The sequence below is a fragment of the Monodon monoceros genome, unplaced genomic scaffold, assembly GCF_005190385.1.
Source record: "Monodon monoceros isolate NGI ecotype Baffin Bay Population unplaced genomic scaffold, NGI_Narwhal_1 Super_Scaffold_3, whole genome shotgun sequence".
Classification (NCBI taxonomy): Eukaryota; Metazoa; Chordata; class Mammalia; order Artiodactyla; family Monodontidae; genus Monodon; species Monodon monoceros.
In genome coordinates, this window is record NW_021703780.1 from 11,818,318 (window position 1) to 11,830,573 (window position 12,256).

The following is a 12,256-nucleotide window of genomic DNA, read 5'->3' on the forward strand; positions in this document are numbered from 1 at the left end:
ATGGCCTGGAGAACCTCAAAGCTACTCTTCAGACTCTATACCACCTTGAAGCTCCCACGGTCTTTCTAAAGGTTCACTCTTACTCTGTCCTTGTGGATGAGAAAATAGGAGCACAGTTCAGTTAGGAGATACTTTATGCCCCAGGAAACAGTTAGCTTCTTTTGCCTTTTCTTCTGCAGAGTGAATAATTCTATTCTCTTTACATTTACTCATGAACTTCTTCGCCAACTTTCTTGTCATCTTTTTTGTCTCCTTCTGTGCTTAGAAAACTGGGCCGTTGTTTTTCAAGGCTCTTTCTAAAACACAATGACCTCATTTTGTTGTGTATTTCTGATTAGTACAACATGTCTAAGTAGACTTTAATTCAACTTTAGAGTTGAATTGAAAATTGTATTAACTGTGGTCATTTGATACATAATTGTATGAATCTAATCTACATTTTTGCCCCCATAGCTAATATTTTTCTTGCTATAAAATCATAGCTAGGAAAATTAAAAGATCTAATAAGCCGGTTCTCAAACCTCTGACCACTAAAACTATGAAACACATGAAGTTCTGTAAAATACCCAGACTTCATTGTTTCAGTGTATATTCCTTCTTTCTCTGCAAGGTGTAATAGGAAAACAAAACAAAACAAAAACATGGGACTTGAGCCCTTAATCCAATACTTTTGTCTTCATGAACTCAGGTGAGTCATTTAACCCCTCTGTGTCCCCATTTCCTCATTTATAAAATAATAGTGTTGGATTATATCAAGTGGGTTTTTCACAGCTCTTTGTTTTGCCACGAAAACCTTTCTTAAAAGAAATCTTTAGGTAGAAGCACAGTGCATAGAACAGATAAAAGCAGAGCTCTCTGGATGAAGCAGGGATGGCGAGACCCCCAACCCCAAGACTCATCCGCTCAAACCCTCCACCTAACTCTCACCCACTCTCACCTCATTTTAACAATGTACGGTTTCATATACAAGCACAGCTTGGGTACCTGTGAGCCTTTACACTCATAGCACATGTCTTGATAGGAATACATGCAAGTGTGTGAGATTATGTGTGTTTCTGTTAGTGGACAGAAGAAATCCAAATTTCCCCCATGCACCTTCTGAGACTAGAAGTGAGATCAAAGGTCGCAAGCTCACTGGTCATGAGCCTGACACAGAATGGCAGCCCCGTGCCCACTAGCCCCAAGTATTCCTGGTACCCACCCTCCTGGGAGGGAGAGTAGATAGTCTCATTTGTGCTCTAGGAGATGCAGCTGCCCTTCTGCTGCTACTCCACTGGAAGAGCAGAGGCTTCCTCTGCCCTGGACACCAGAACACCTGCCGGTGGCCATCACATCCGCTGCTCCACCAGGCAAGGTTGTCTCTTGCTGGCTGGTGGTTCCACACCATCTATCACTGTTCTGAGGAGCAAGTGGGGCTCTGCAGTTTCTCCAGTGACCACAGCGCCCCCAGGAGGCTGTGCTACTGCTTGGCCCTCTCTCCTGGGCAGCAGCATCCCCAGTGCCGTGAGCACTTACCAGACCAACGCCTCGCGGCATGGCGGGAAGCATGCCTTCTTCAGTTTCGAAGCAGTGTCACTCAGGCCTCAAGATTTTATGAATTTCAAGAAACACCTCTTTCAGTTTCTATTTACACCCTTTCCGCATTGCCACCTCTTCACAGGACTCAAGCAGGCGGGTATCGAAGCAGGGGATGCATCTATGGGACAGAGATCACACTATCCTCAGAACTGCCCTCCCCTAGAAGGATGAAGATGTTCTTACTGAGTCAAAGTCATTATGCCTGGCTTATTTCTCCCTTAATGCTCTCCCAGGAGGCTTCTCAGCCCCTGTGCAGATAACCTTCAGTTCTCCAGATGTGTCCCAGAGTGCTGGAGCCCCAGCTGACCCACCCTGGGCTCTTCCTGAGACCCTTTATGCACACGTATGTGGATGAATCAGTGTGTGGTTACAGAATAAATCAAGAGCAGCTTGTCGGCAAGATAACCGACAGCTAGGGGATTGGGATCTTCCCCACAAGTTTTCATTTCGGGAAGCATATGGAAACTCTAAGTGTGATAGGTAGAGATTAACTACTTAATTCTGTAGCTGGAATCAAACTGGGAGGCTTCAGAACAATCAGGCTATGTGTAAGAGGAAGGGGCTTCAGATCTGGGTAGGAAAAGTCTTACTTCTCTAGCAATGACACTGCTTTGGTTTTTGGCAACTGGTGTCAGAAATAGCACAAAGAAAGCCTGTAAGTAAGAACTCTGTTTAGATAAGTATTTCCCAAAGAGTGCCGTGCACAACCGCCTGTATTATGAGATTCCCTGGAAGTAAACAAATGTATGAACAGGTCTGGAGACCTCCACATCCTCTCTTAGAGGGTGTATTTGGCACAATCCAGATTAGAGAAAATGTTGAGTAGAGAAACTTTTAATATATTGACAATGGAAATCTTTTTTAAAAAAATCTAACACATTAATATCCTCAGAAGTAATGTTTTATGGAGTGCATTTTGAGAAAGTTTGCTTAGAACAGGGGTCAGAAAACTTTTTCTATAGAAAATCAAATAGTAAAACCTTTCAGCTTTGTGGCCATACGCTCTGTGGCAATGACTCTGCTGTAGCACGAACGCAGCCGTAGACAGCACATAAACCAGCCAGCGTGGCCGCGTTCCAAGAAAACTGGTTATGGACACTGAAATTTAAATTTCATGTCATTTTCATGTGTCATAAAATATTATTTTTCTTTTGGCCTTTTCCAACCACTTAAAAAAGGGGAAAAAAATTCTTAGCTTGAGAGGGCTGTACAAAAACAAGTGGTGAGCTGAATTTGACCTCCAGGTTGTAGTTTCCTGACCCAGGGCTTGGAAGCAGCATCAGCTAGGAAAGGAAGTGAACATCTGTGCAGATACCAGATCCGGAGTCCACGGAGCAGAAACCCTGTCTGTGTACCCCCCCGTTCAATCTCCAGTGCTCAGTTTGCCGCCTAGGACTTTGACGAACCGTACGGTACATGCTCGTAAATGTTTTTTGAATGAAGGGATAACCATCGATTCAATTTATCTGTTAGTAGCATGGGCAGAAGTTAGTTTGTACTGGTTCTGATTGCTGGATGTCATCATAAGTGGCAAATAGGAACCCATGACTCTGAGTCATTCGATGCCAGCAAGAATTTCTACTAGAGAATGGACTTGAGGACACGGGGAGGGGGAAGGGTAAGCTGGGACGACGTGAGAGAGCAGCATGACATATATACACTACCAAACGTAAAATAGATAGCTAGTGGGAAGCAGCCGCATAGCACAGGGACATCAGCTCTCAGTGCTGTGTGACCACCTAGAGGGGTGGGATAGGGAGGGTGGGAGGGAGGGAGACGCAAGAGATATGGGAACATATGTATATGTATAACTGATACACTTTGTTATAAAGCAGAAACTAACACACCATTGTAAAGCAATTATACTCCAATAAAGATGTTTAAAAAAAAAGAATTTCACACTTTTTTGAATAGCCTTTGATTGTAGGTACAGACTGTTGCAGCCGCCTGGTGTATGAGCAGGCTGTCTGGCAGGAGTAAAAATAAATGCATTATAAAAGTTGCCTTGTCTTTGCAAGATAGGAATTTAGAGTCAGTGGCAACATCTGGGTCAGAACATATATCTGTTTCTAGATACTTCTTTTACTTACAGCTGACTTTTTACTTGCTTCCTGGAAAGGCTCTGTTTTGGTGTCCCCATGACATCCATTTGTCTCCATCAGTCTCCCCAGAGTTCACTGCCACAAGCCTGCTTTTTGGGCTTACTCTCAAGTCAGTCTCTTTCTGGGACTGTCTTGTCCTTTGGAAGTTTCCATTGGTAACGTGGAGTCACTGGATGACAAACCTTCTGCCTGGCTGCAGACGCACGTCCTCATTGACACCCTCCCTGATACTCCAGGTCTGTGCAGCACTCCTTCCTCTGAACATATGGATCCCTCTCTCCCTCCCTCCCTCCCTTCCTTCCTCCATTCATTCAAAACATGCTTACTGAACAAATGCTCACCCACACACTGCTATGGCCTGGGGGAAAGAAAAACCACCTCCCTTCGAAGAGTTCACAACGTAATGGGAGAGCCAGAGACAACAGACGATGAGAACAACTTCCCTAACACTGAGAACCTCTCCACCTGCTCCTGACCACACGCAGCCCGGTATTTTCAGTGCCCTTTTCTGGGGCTGATGCTAGAAGCTCCAGCTGGTTATGGATTCTTGAGAGCAGACGCCATGCCCTTTGTCTTTCTCACCTCAGAAGTGCCTACACAGTGACCACTTAGCAGAGTAGACTCTCATCACGTGTCTGCAGACTTTATTTTAAAGGTTTCGACATGGGATGCTTGGTTTCCTCATGACCGAGATTCACCCAGACGTGTGTGCGTTTGGCGACCAGTGGACCCGATGGTAGAGGGGAGGGGCGGGAAGCTGCAGTGGGATGGGCACCTGTTCTGGGTGGCACAGGAGAGGCAGCAGGGCTGCAGCAAACAGGAGGGCGCAGGAAGGGATTAGCCCGCCCTCCCCCTCAGGACCCAGAACAGTGTGTCTGGTGGACCCTTGGCTACTGTGGGCCTCGAAGAACTCACTTTCTAGGTCTAACCCCCATTCCAGGAGGAGGGTCCCTCCAGATCAGATCCTGTTGAAGGGGAGGTGGGGACACTTCCATTTCTATAGGAATTTTCAAAATGACAGGGTAGCTTCAGCAAAATGGCCGAGCCATGTAGTAGGGCCGGACGTCAGACAGCAGCGGCCCTGCCCAGTGCCTGCTCGCAACCCCACCAGCCATACGACAGCCTGGCCACATAGTCAACATAGCTACAGCTGGGACCCCTGCCTCAGTTTCACATGGAGAGGTGGGGTTCTGATGGTAAGGCTTTGGAATTAAGCCTCCATTGGTTTAGTATCTTTTTCTCTGTTGTCTGGGACAAATGATTTTATCCTTCTGAGCTTCAGTGTTTGCATCTACAAGATGGGGACAATAATATGTTTTGCTGTTGTGAGGACCGCAGGAGAGAATGTTTGTAAAGAGCCAGGCCCCAATAAGCACATTACAAATGGCAGCTGGTATTATGACCTTTCTCCCGCAGGGACTGTCTGCAGGGCCACACTCACTCCTGGCCACTGCCGTTCGTGGGCCCGGGAAGCCCCGTGTTCTGCAGAGTGAATCAGCTTGATTTGCAATGGTGACCCCCTTGGGCGTTCAGGTTTAACTTTCCGTACCTCTATCTACGAAGCACCTTACCGTTCCTCCATCTGTTTCTCGTCTCCATATATTGTGGTTCCAGATTCCAGATGTCTCCTGCCCTTAACGAATACGGGGCTTGTGTTTCTGTTTCTTGTTCTCTGTGCTGTTTCGGAGCAGTTCTTGAAAAAAAGAAGGAGGGCGGAAACATCTTTGCTCTGTCATCTAAAAACCTGGTTATCTTTTCAGATACATCGAAAAGCACAACACGTAAGAGAATATCTTAGAAATCAAAAGTAAAAGCAGATCCTTCCCTCCCACCTCCTCCTTCCACACTCCCTCAAATGCAATAAAGACACAATAGCTCGCTTTTTCCGTCTCCCTGCCTGTGCTGCCATCAGCACATTCCTCCTGCGGGTCCCACAGGCCCCGCTCACAGATGAAGCAGTCAAGGCTGCAGCCTGACTGACTTGTAGGGAGGGGGATGTAATCGGAGGGAGGAGAACATTGCAACAACCCAGCTGCTCTTCCGAGGTTGATTTCCATTTTGGAAAATAGCAGAAGCAATTACTGTGGCTCATTAGAAGGCCTAACACACTGGCTGCAAAACTATATTTGGAAAACCGTATTCACTTAGCTCCAGAGTGGTGAGAGGGTGTGAGAGGGTGGCAGGAAGTGGAAAAGACAGACCAGGGCTGGCCACTGTGGAGACTCGAATCTGCAAACAGGTGATTTGATTGAATTCTGCGAGGAACGAGGCACTAATGGAGCTGGGACACAGGGCCCACCTGGACCTGCGTCTCGATGCTCTGAACCTTGGGAAGCTCCAGCCCTTTAGAAAATTGAGGTTGTTCATGGAGAGGCCCTTCTGCCGAGTGGGAGGTGGGGTGAGATAGAGTCTCTTTCATGTGTCCTTCTGAGAAAGCCCAGCTTCCACCTCGGATGTCCAGGGAGCAGCAGTGGGCTTCTGTGGTCTCCCTTGAATTTGCCGTTCAATTACATCAGGGCCTGTGGGCCTTTGGAACAAGTTTTCATTCTTATCTATCTGCTGCTTTCTGACTAGGAAGTGTCAACAACACATGCTGTTAGCTCCTGTCTTGTATTTGCTCATAACTAAAAGGAAGGTTCTGGGATGGGAAGGACATACTTTGGGCAAGAAAGGCATGGTTCAAGAAGTTTGTGGGGTAGGACTCTACCCCAGATAGAACTTGAAAAAAAATCATCTCTGCTCTCTACTGTTGGATGAGGGCATCTGGAGCCCTTCCTCCCAGTAATACTTCTCATATAAGTTATGTGATGGAGCGATTTAATTTGTACTTAAATAATCCTCAATGTTGGTATGGTTCTTTATATTTTACAAGATACTTTCTTTATATTTTACCAGGGCTGTCAAGAGCTGCTTCCTACTAAAAAGTAGGGGGGAGTCCTCGCCAGCAAGCATGGGGGCGGGGAATGGTCTCCATGTAGTGTTTGTATTGATAGGCAACAGACAGGATCCAGGCACCTTGGGAGATTCCACAGTCTAGGAAATTTGTATTAGCTTCCCCTGCCCTGTTGATGACCCCTGGCTTTCTCATAAAATATCTCACTTAAAACCCAGGTACATATTATTGTTTCTATTTTACAGAGGAATAAAATGAAGTTCAAGAATTTTTTACAACTTGCCCAGGGCCACCCATCTACAGAACAACATGGCTGAGACGTCAACTCAAGTTACTCTTATGTCGGTTCCTCTTGACCATAGTGCCTTAGTCAGAAATGTACCTCCCTTAGGCAGGAATGTACAGTGGAGAAAGGACAGCCCCTTCAATAAGTGGTGCTGGGAAAACTGGACAGCTACATGTAAGAGTATGAGATTAGATCACTCCCTAACACCATACACAAAAATAAGCTCAAAATGGATTAAAGACCTAAATGTAAGTTATCAAACTCTTAGAGGAAAACATAGGCAGGACACTCTATGACATAAATCACAGCAAGATCCTTTTTGACCCACCTCCTAGAGAAATGGAAATAAAATCAAAAATAAACAAATGCGACCTAATGAAACTTCAAAGCTTTTGCACAGCAAAGGAAACCATAAACAAGACCAAAAGACAACCCTCAGAATGGGAGAAAATATTTGCAAATGAAGCAACTGACAAAGGATTAATCTCCAAAATTTATAAGCAGCTCATGCAGCTTAATAACAAACAACCCAATCCAAAAATGGGCAGAAGACCTAAACAGACATTTCTCCAAAGAAGATATACAGACCGCCAACAAACACATGAAAGAATGCTCAACATCACTAATAATTAGACAAATGCAAATCAAAACTACAATGAGATACCATCTCACACCAGTCAGAATGGCCATCATCAAAAAATCTAGAAACAATAAATGCTGGAGAGGGTGTGGAGAAAAGGGAACCCTCTTGCACTGTTGGTGGGAATGTAAATTGATACAGCCACTATGGAGAACAGTATGGAGGTTCCTTAAAAAACTACAAATAGAACTACCATATGACCCAGCAATCCCACTACTGGGCATATACCCTGAGAAGACCATAATTCAAAAAGAGTCATGTACCAAAATGTTCATTGCAGCTCTATTTACAATAGCCTGGAGATGGAAACAACCTAAGTGTCCATCATTGGATGAATGGATAAAGAAGATGTGGCACATATACACAATGGAATATTACTCAGCCATAAAAAGAAACGAAATTGAGCTATTTGTAATGAGGTGGATAGACCTAGAGTCTGTCATACAGAGTGAAGTATGTCAGAAAGAGAGAGACAAATACCGTATGCTAACACGTATATATGGAATTTAAGGGAAAAAAAATGTCATGAAGAACCTAGGGGTAAAACAGGAATAAAGACACAGACCTACTAGAGAACAGACTTGAGGATATGGGGAGGGGGAAGGGTAGGCTGTGACAAAGCGAGAGAGAGGCATGGACATATATACACTACCAAACGTAAGGTAGATAGCTAGTGGGAAGCAGCTGCATAGCACAGGGAGATCAGCTCGGTGCTTTGTGACCACCTAGAGGGGTGGGATAGGGAGGGTGGGAGGGAGGGAGACGCAAGCGGGAAGAGATATGGGAACATATGTATATGTATAACTGATTCACTTTGTTATAAAGCAGAAACTAACACACCATTGTAAAGCAATTATACTCCAATAAAGATGTTAAAACTAAATTTAAAAAAAAAGAAATGTACCTCCCTTAATGGAAATCCTCAGTGACAACGGAATCATCTAGGATTTATTTATCTCGAGTCTGGGGAACTTGCCCCAAGGAGACAGGTTTACTGTCTTTCTGGTCCACCAGCCTTATTTAGCATATGGCTTCTGTCCTTATGCTCATAAGATGTCTGCTGTTCCTCAAGGAATCATATCCTCTTTCTAGGAAGAAGAAAGAAGTTTTCTAGAGCCAATGTAACAAAGTACCACAAACTGGGTGGCTTAAAACAATAGAAATTTATCCTCTCCCAGTTCTGGAGGCTGGAAGTCCAAAATTAAGGTGTGGGCAGGGCCGTCCTCCCCCTGAAGGCTCTAGGGAAGAATCCTTCCTTGCTTCTTCCAGCTTCTGGGGTTGCCAGAAATCCTTGGTTTTCCTTGGCTTGTAGATACATCACTCCAAGCTCTGCCTCCATCTTCAAATGGCCTTCTCCCCTGTGTGTCTGCAACTGTGTGTTCAGATTTCCATCTTCTTATAAGGACATCAGTCATATTAGATTTAGGACCTATCCTAAATCAGTAAGACCTCATCTTAACTTGATTACATCTGCAAAGACCCGTTTTCCAAATAAGGTTGTAGTTATGGTAGACATTGATTATCGGGGGATACCATTCAACCCAGTACAAAAGGGTAGAGGCAATGCCAGCAGATTTCTCCTGTGTCATATGGTCACCTTAACTGCAAGGGAGCTTGGAAAATCAAGGAGAGGCAGGCAAGGGAGGAGGAAATTGGAAGGGAAGTTAGGTAAGTCTGATACACACAGCTATTGTTTAACCAGCTTCTTTGTTTCAGACGAAAGGGAACTAGCATCTTTTGAGATCATACAGTAGTCTTAGGTTCTTTACATACATTACCCTATTTAATATTGTAGCTCCTTTCCATGTGTCTCTCTTATTGGGTTGTCAGCTCAGTGAAGGCAGGGCTGTATCTTCTATTTCTTTTATACACCATACAAATTGGAGCTCAGTACACATTATATTGACTAAATTATCGCCGAGTCTTCCTCACTTTTTGATATAGCCCATTCTTTCCCAAGGGCCTCCTGATGTCAGCCATGGAAGTTGATCCAGGCTTGATGTTGTTTTCCTTCTCCTCCTCCTTCTTCACCTCTGTTTGTTGTCATTGTTGTCATAAAGGAAATAAGCAGCAGTTATATTTCATAAGTAATTCAGTGGGCTGCCCTCATGTGACCCAGAAGAGTAAATTCCTTTCTAGGTATCCCCACCTTGGAAGGACTGTGAATGGGAAAGACTATGGAATAAAGGATTATTATTTTAAGAAGCTAAATTCTAATTCTGAAACGGAATCTAGAGTTACGTGCTCTGTTCTCTATAACCACAACTGTTCTGTTTCCAGTTTTTAGAACTGCTGTCATTTGTCTTCTTAATCAATCCTTATAAGTGTTTCTGAAGGAAAAGGAGAAGGATATTAGAATCAAGACCCAATATCTAAAAAATCATACCTAGGAAGATGAATATACAGGTAGACAGGAGGAAAGATGGACAGATAAATGGAAAGGTAGACCGGGTATCTGAAAGGAAACTAGGGAGTTCGGAGTGGGTGCCATGCTCACTCCCTGCCCTTTGTACCAGGAATTCTGGTACACTCACTCCCTGGGCATAGCTGACTGGACTAGAGATGAGCTCGTGGCCCAAAGGCAATCAGCAGTGGCACTGGCTGTGGTCCAGAGGGACGCAACAGGATTACCTGGAGAGACTTTTCAAAATATCAGATGTCCAATTCAATATCAGATGGAGATTTTAATTTATTCCATATCAGCGGGTCCCCTGGAAGTGTATTTTGAAAAAGCTGTACAGTTGCTTCTGATGGGCTCCCCTGGTAAGGAACCTCTGAGTGCTGGTTTCAAGGCAGTTTTTCCCCAGAGGGGTTCCTTATACTGTGTAGTGATTAGGCAAATCATTCACTCCTCCTTTCTGGAGGAGTTTGACTTCAGAACTCACAGAGGGTTGTTGACGCTGGGGAGTCCAGAACAGGGGAACTGGTGAGCCAGGGGACCTGTTTCACTGACATGGCAGAGCCCTGGAGCAGAGAGGGAAGGCTGCCTGGTCTGAGCAGAAGTGAGCAGATAGATGCTGTGTCCTCAGAGGGGCTATCAGGTTATAAAGCTCCAAATGGATCCTCAATAGTGAGATCCATGCTCCTTTTCCCAGTGGAGCTTCCTGAGCGCTCGCCTGCTTGTGTGTACCTTATAAACACCCACTCACTGAGGTAACCCCAGTATGTCTCTACTGTTTGCAAACTGAAAGAACTCAACATAGAAAAATATCTGTATAGATTCACTGAATACTCCTCAAGCATTTATTTTATAATGAGAATACAAATAAGATAAAGAACATACATATTCTTCACTAAAGAAGAAGTGGTGAATAAGACAGACTGTGTCCCTATTTGCATGGAGCTTGTATCCTATTTGGTTAATTAAACAACTGCGAAGAAATCAATAAGATAGTTTCAGAGGATAGTAAGTGTTGTGTTGGAGAATGATGGGGGAGGGCCACACTTTGGATTGGCTGGTCAGCGCAGACGTCAATAATTCTTGGCAGCCCTTCATTCTTTTCATCACTTGGGGCCAGCTTCTTTCCTAGCTGAAGGGGTAGCAGGACTGCAGCAAAGGGTGGAAGGCCAGGCAAGTTTTGAAAATTACAAGGGATTCCTTGAGACAGAAGCATCCTTCTGACAAATATCTCTCTCCCCCAGAGACTGGAGGGGAGAGGAGTGAAAGAAGAGGGAGGGAGCATGGAGGAAGGGAAGGTGATCCTCTCCAAATCGATTAGGAATGAATGTAAGACTTGTTCCCAAATTAAAATAACCATCTACTAAAGGCAGGTTTCCTTAGAGCCACCCTTAGATGCTCATGACCTTCAGCTGTTTAAAACTCCTTTCCCCTTCTCCCTCTAGTCTGCCTGGGTCTCTCTCCTCCCTCCACCTCACCTCGTCCCCCTGTTCCTCCTCCTTTCTTTCCTCTCTCCCTCACACCGTGTTACCATTATTGTCAGTAGAACGAGCTGCATGCATGCCAAATCAGGTCATTCACAAATATAGAACAAACGTCTGTCACTACAGATTTACCATGACTAAATGACTAAAGCATGGCCCTTCTGTCTGTGAAAAGTGTGCCCATTAGTTATGTGGCGTCATAGCCTGCATAGCCTTTTAACCCTCTACCTTAGCTTCACGGAGGTGAGCATTCCTCCAATACACATCCGTTTGAGTGTCTTTGAATGATTTATTGTGGCGGCGTGTCTAAAGAGAAGACAAAATCAGCCTTTGCATTTAACCCTCCCCCCCCAGCACACATGCAAAGCCATTTTCTGGAGTTGAGGGCTTAACTGTAAATATTTGTTCTGGCTGAAACCTGCTAGAGAATATTTACCTAAAATGAGATAACTAACGACACTCCATTAAAGAAAATGAGCATGAACTGACACAACTTTTCAAGAAAAATTGCTAACGAAACATTAAACTCAATTTACGTTATTTAGAATTCTCTTTTAGTTTTATTTTTTATTATTTTTTTTTAAAGAACAAAACAGGTATATTTCTTTTGGACCACCTGATACAGAGGATCGTGTGGTATGGATGGATAGTATGAACGACAAATAATACAAGTATATTTTACTTGAAATAAACAAAAATGCTTACATAGCTCAACGGGTCACTTGGAAATAAACTTGCTTGACTGTATTACCGAGCAAAAACAAAGCTGAAACACAAACTCTTCTTTTGACGTGTATTTGGAGGAAGACACTACTTGGTTTTTAAAAAAACTGACCTTCTCTTAAGGCCTGGTCATCGACGTGCAAACAATGTAA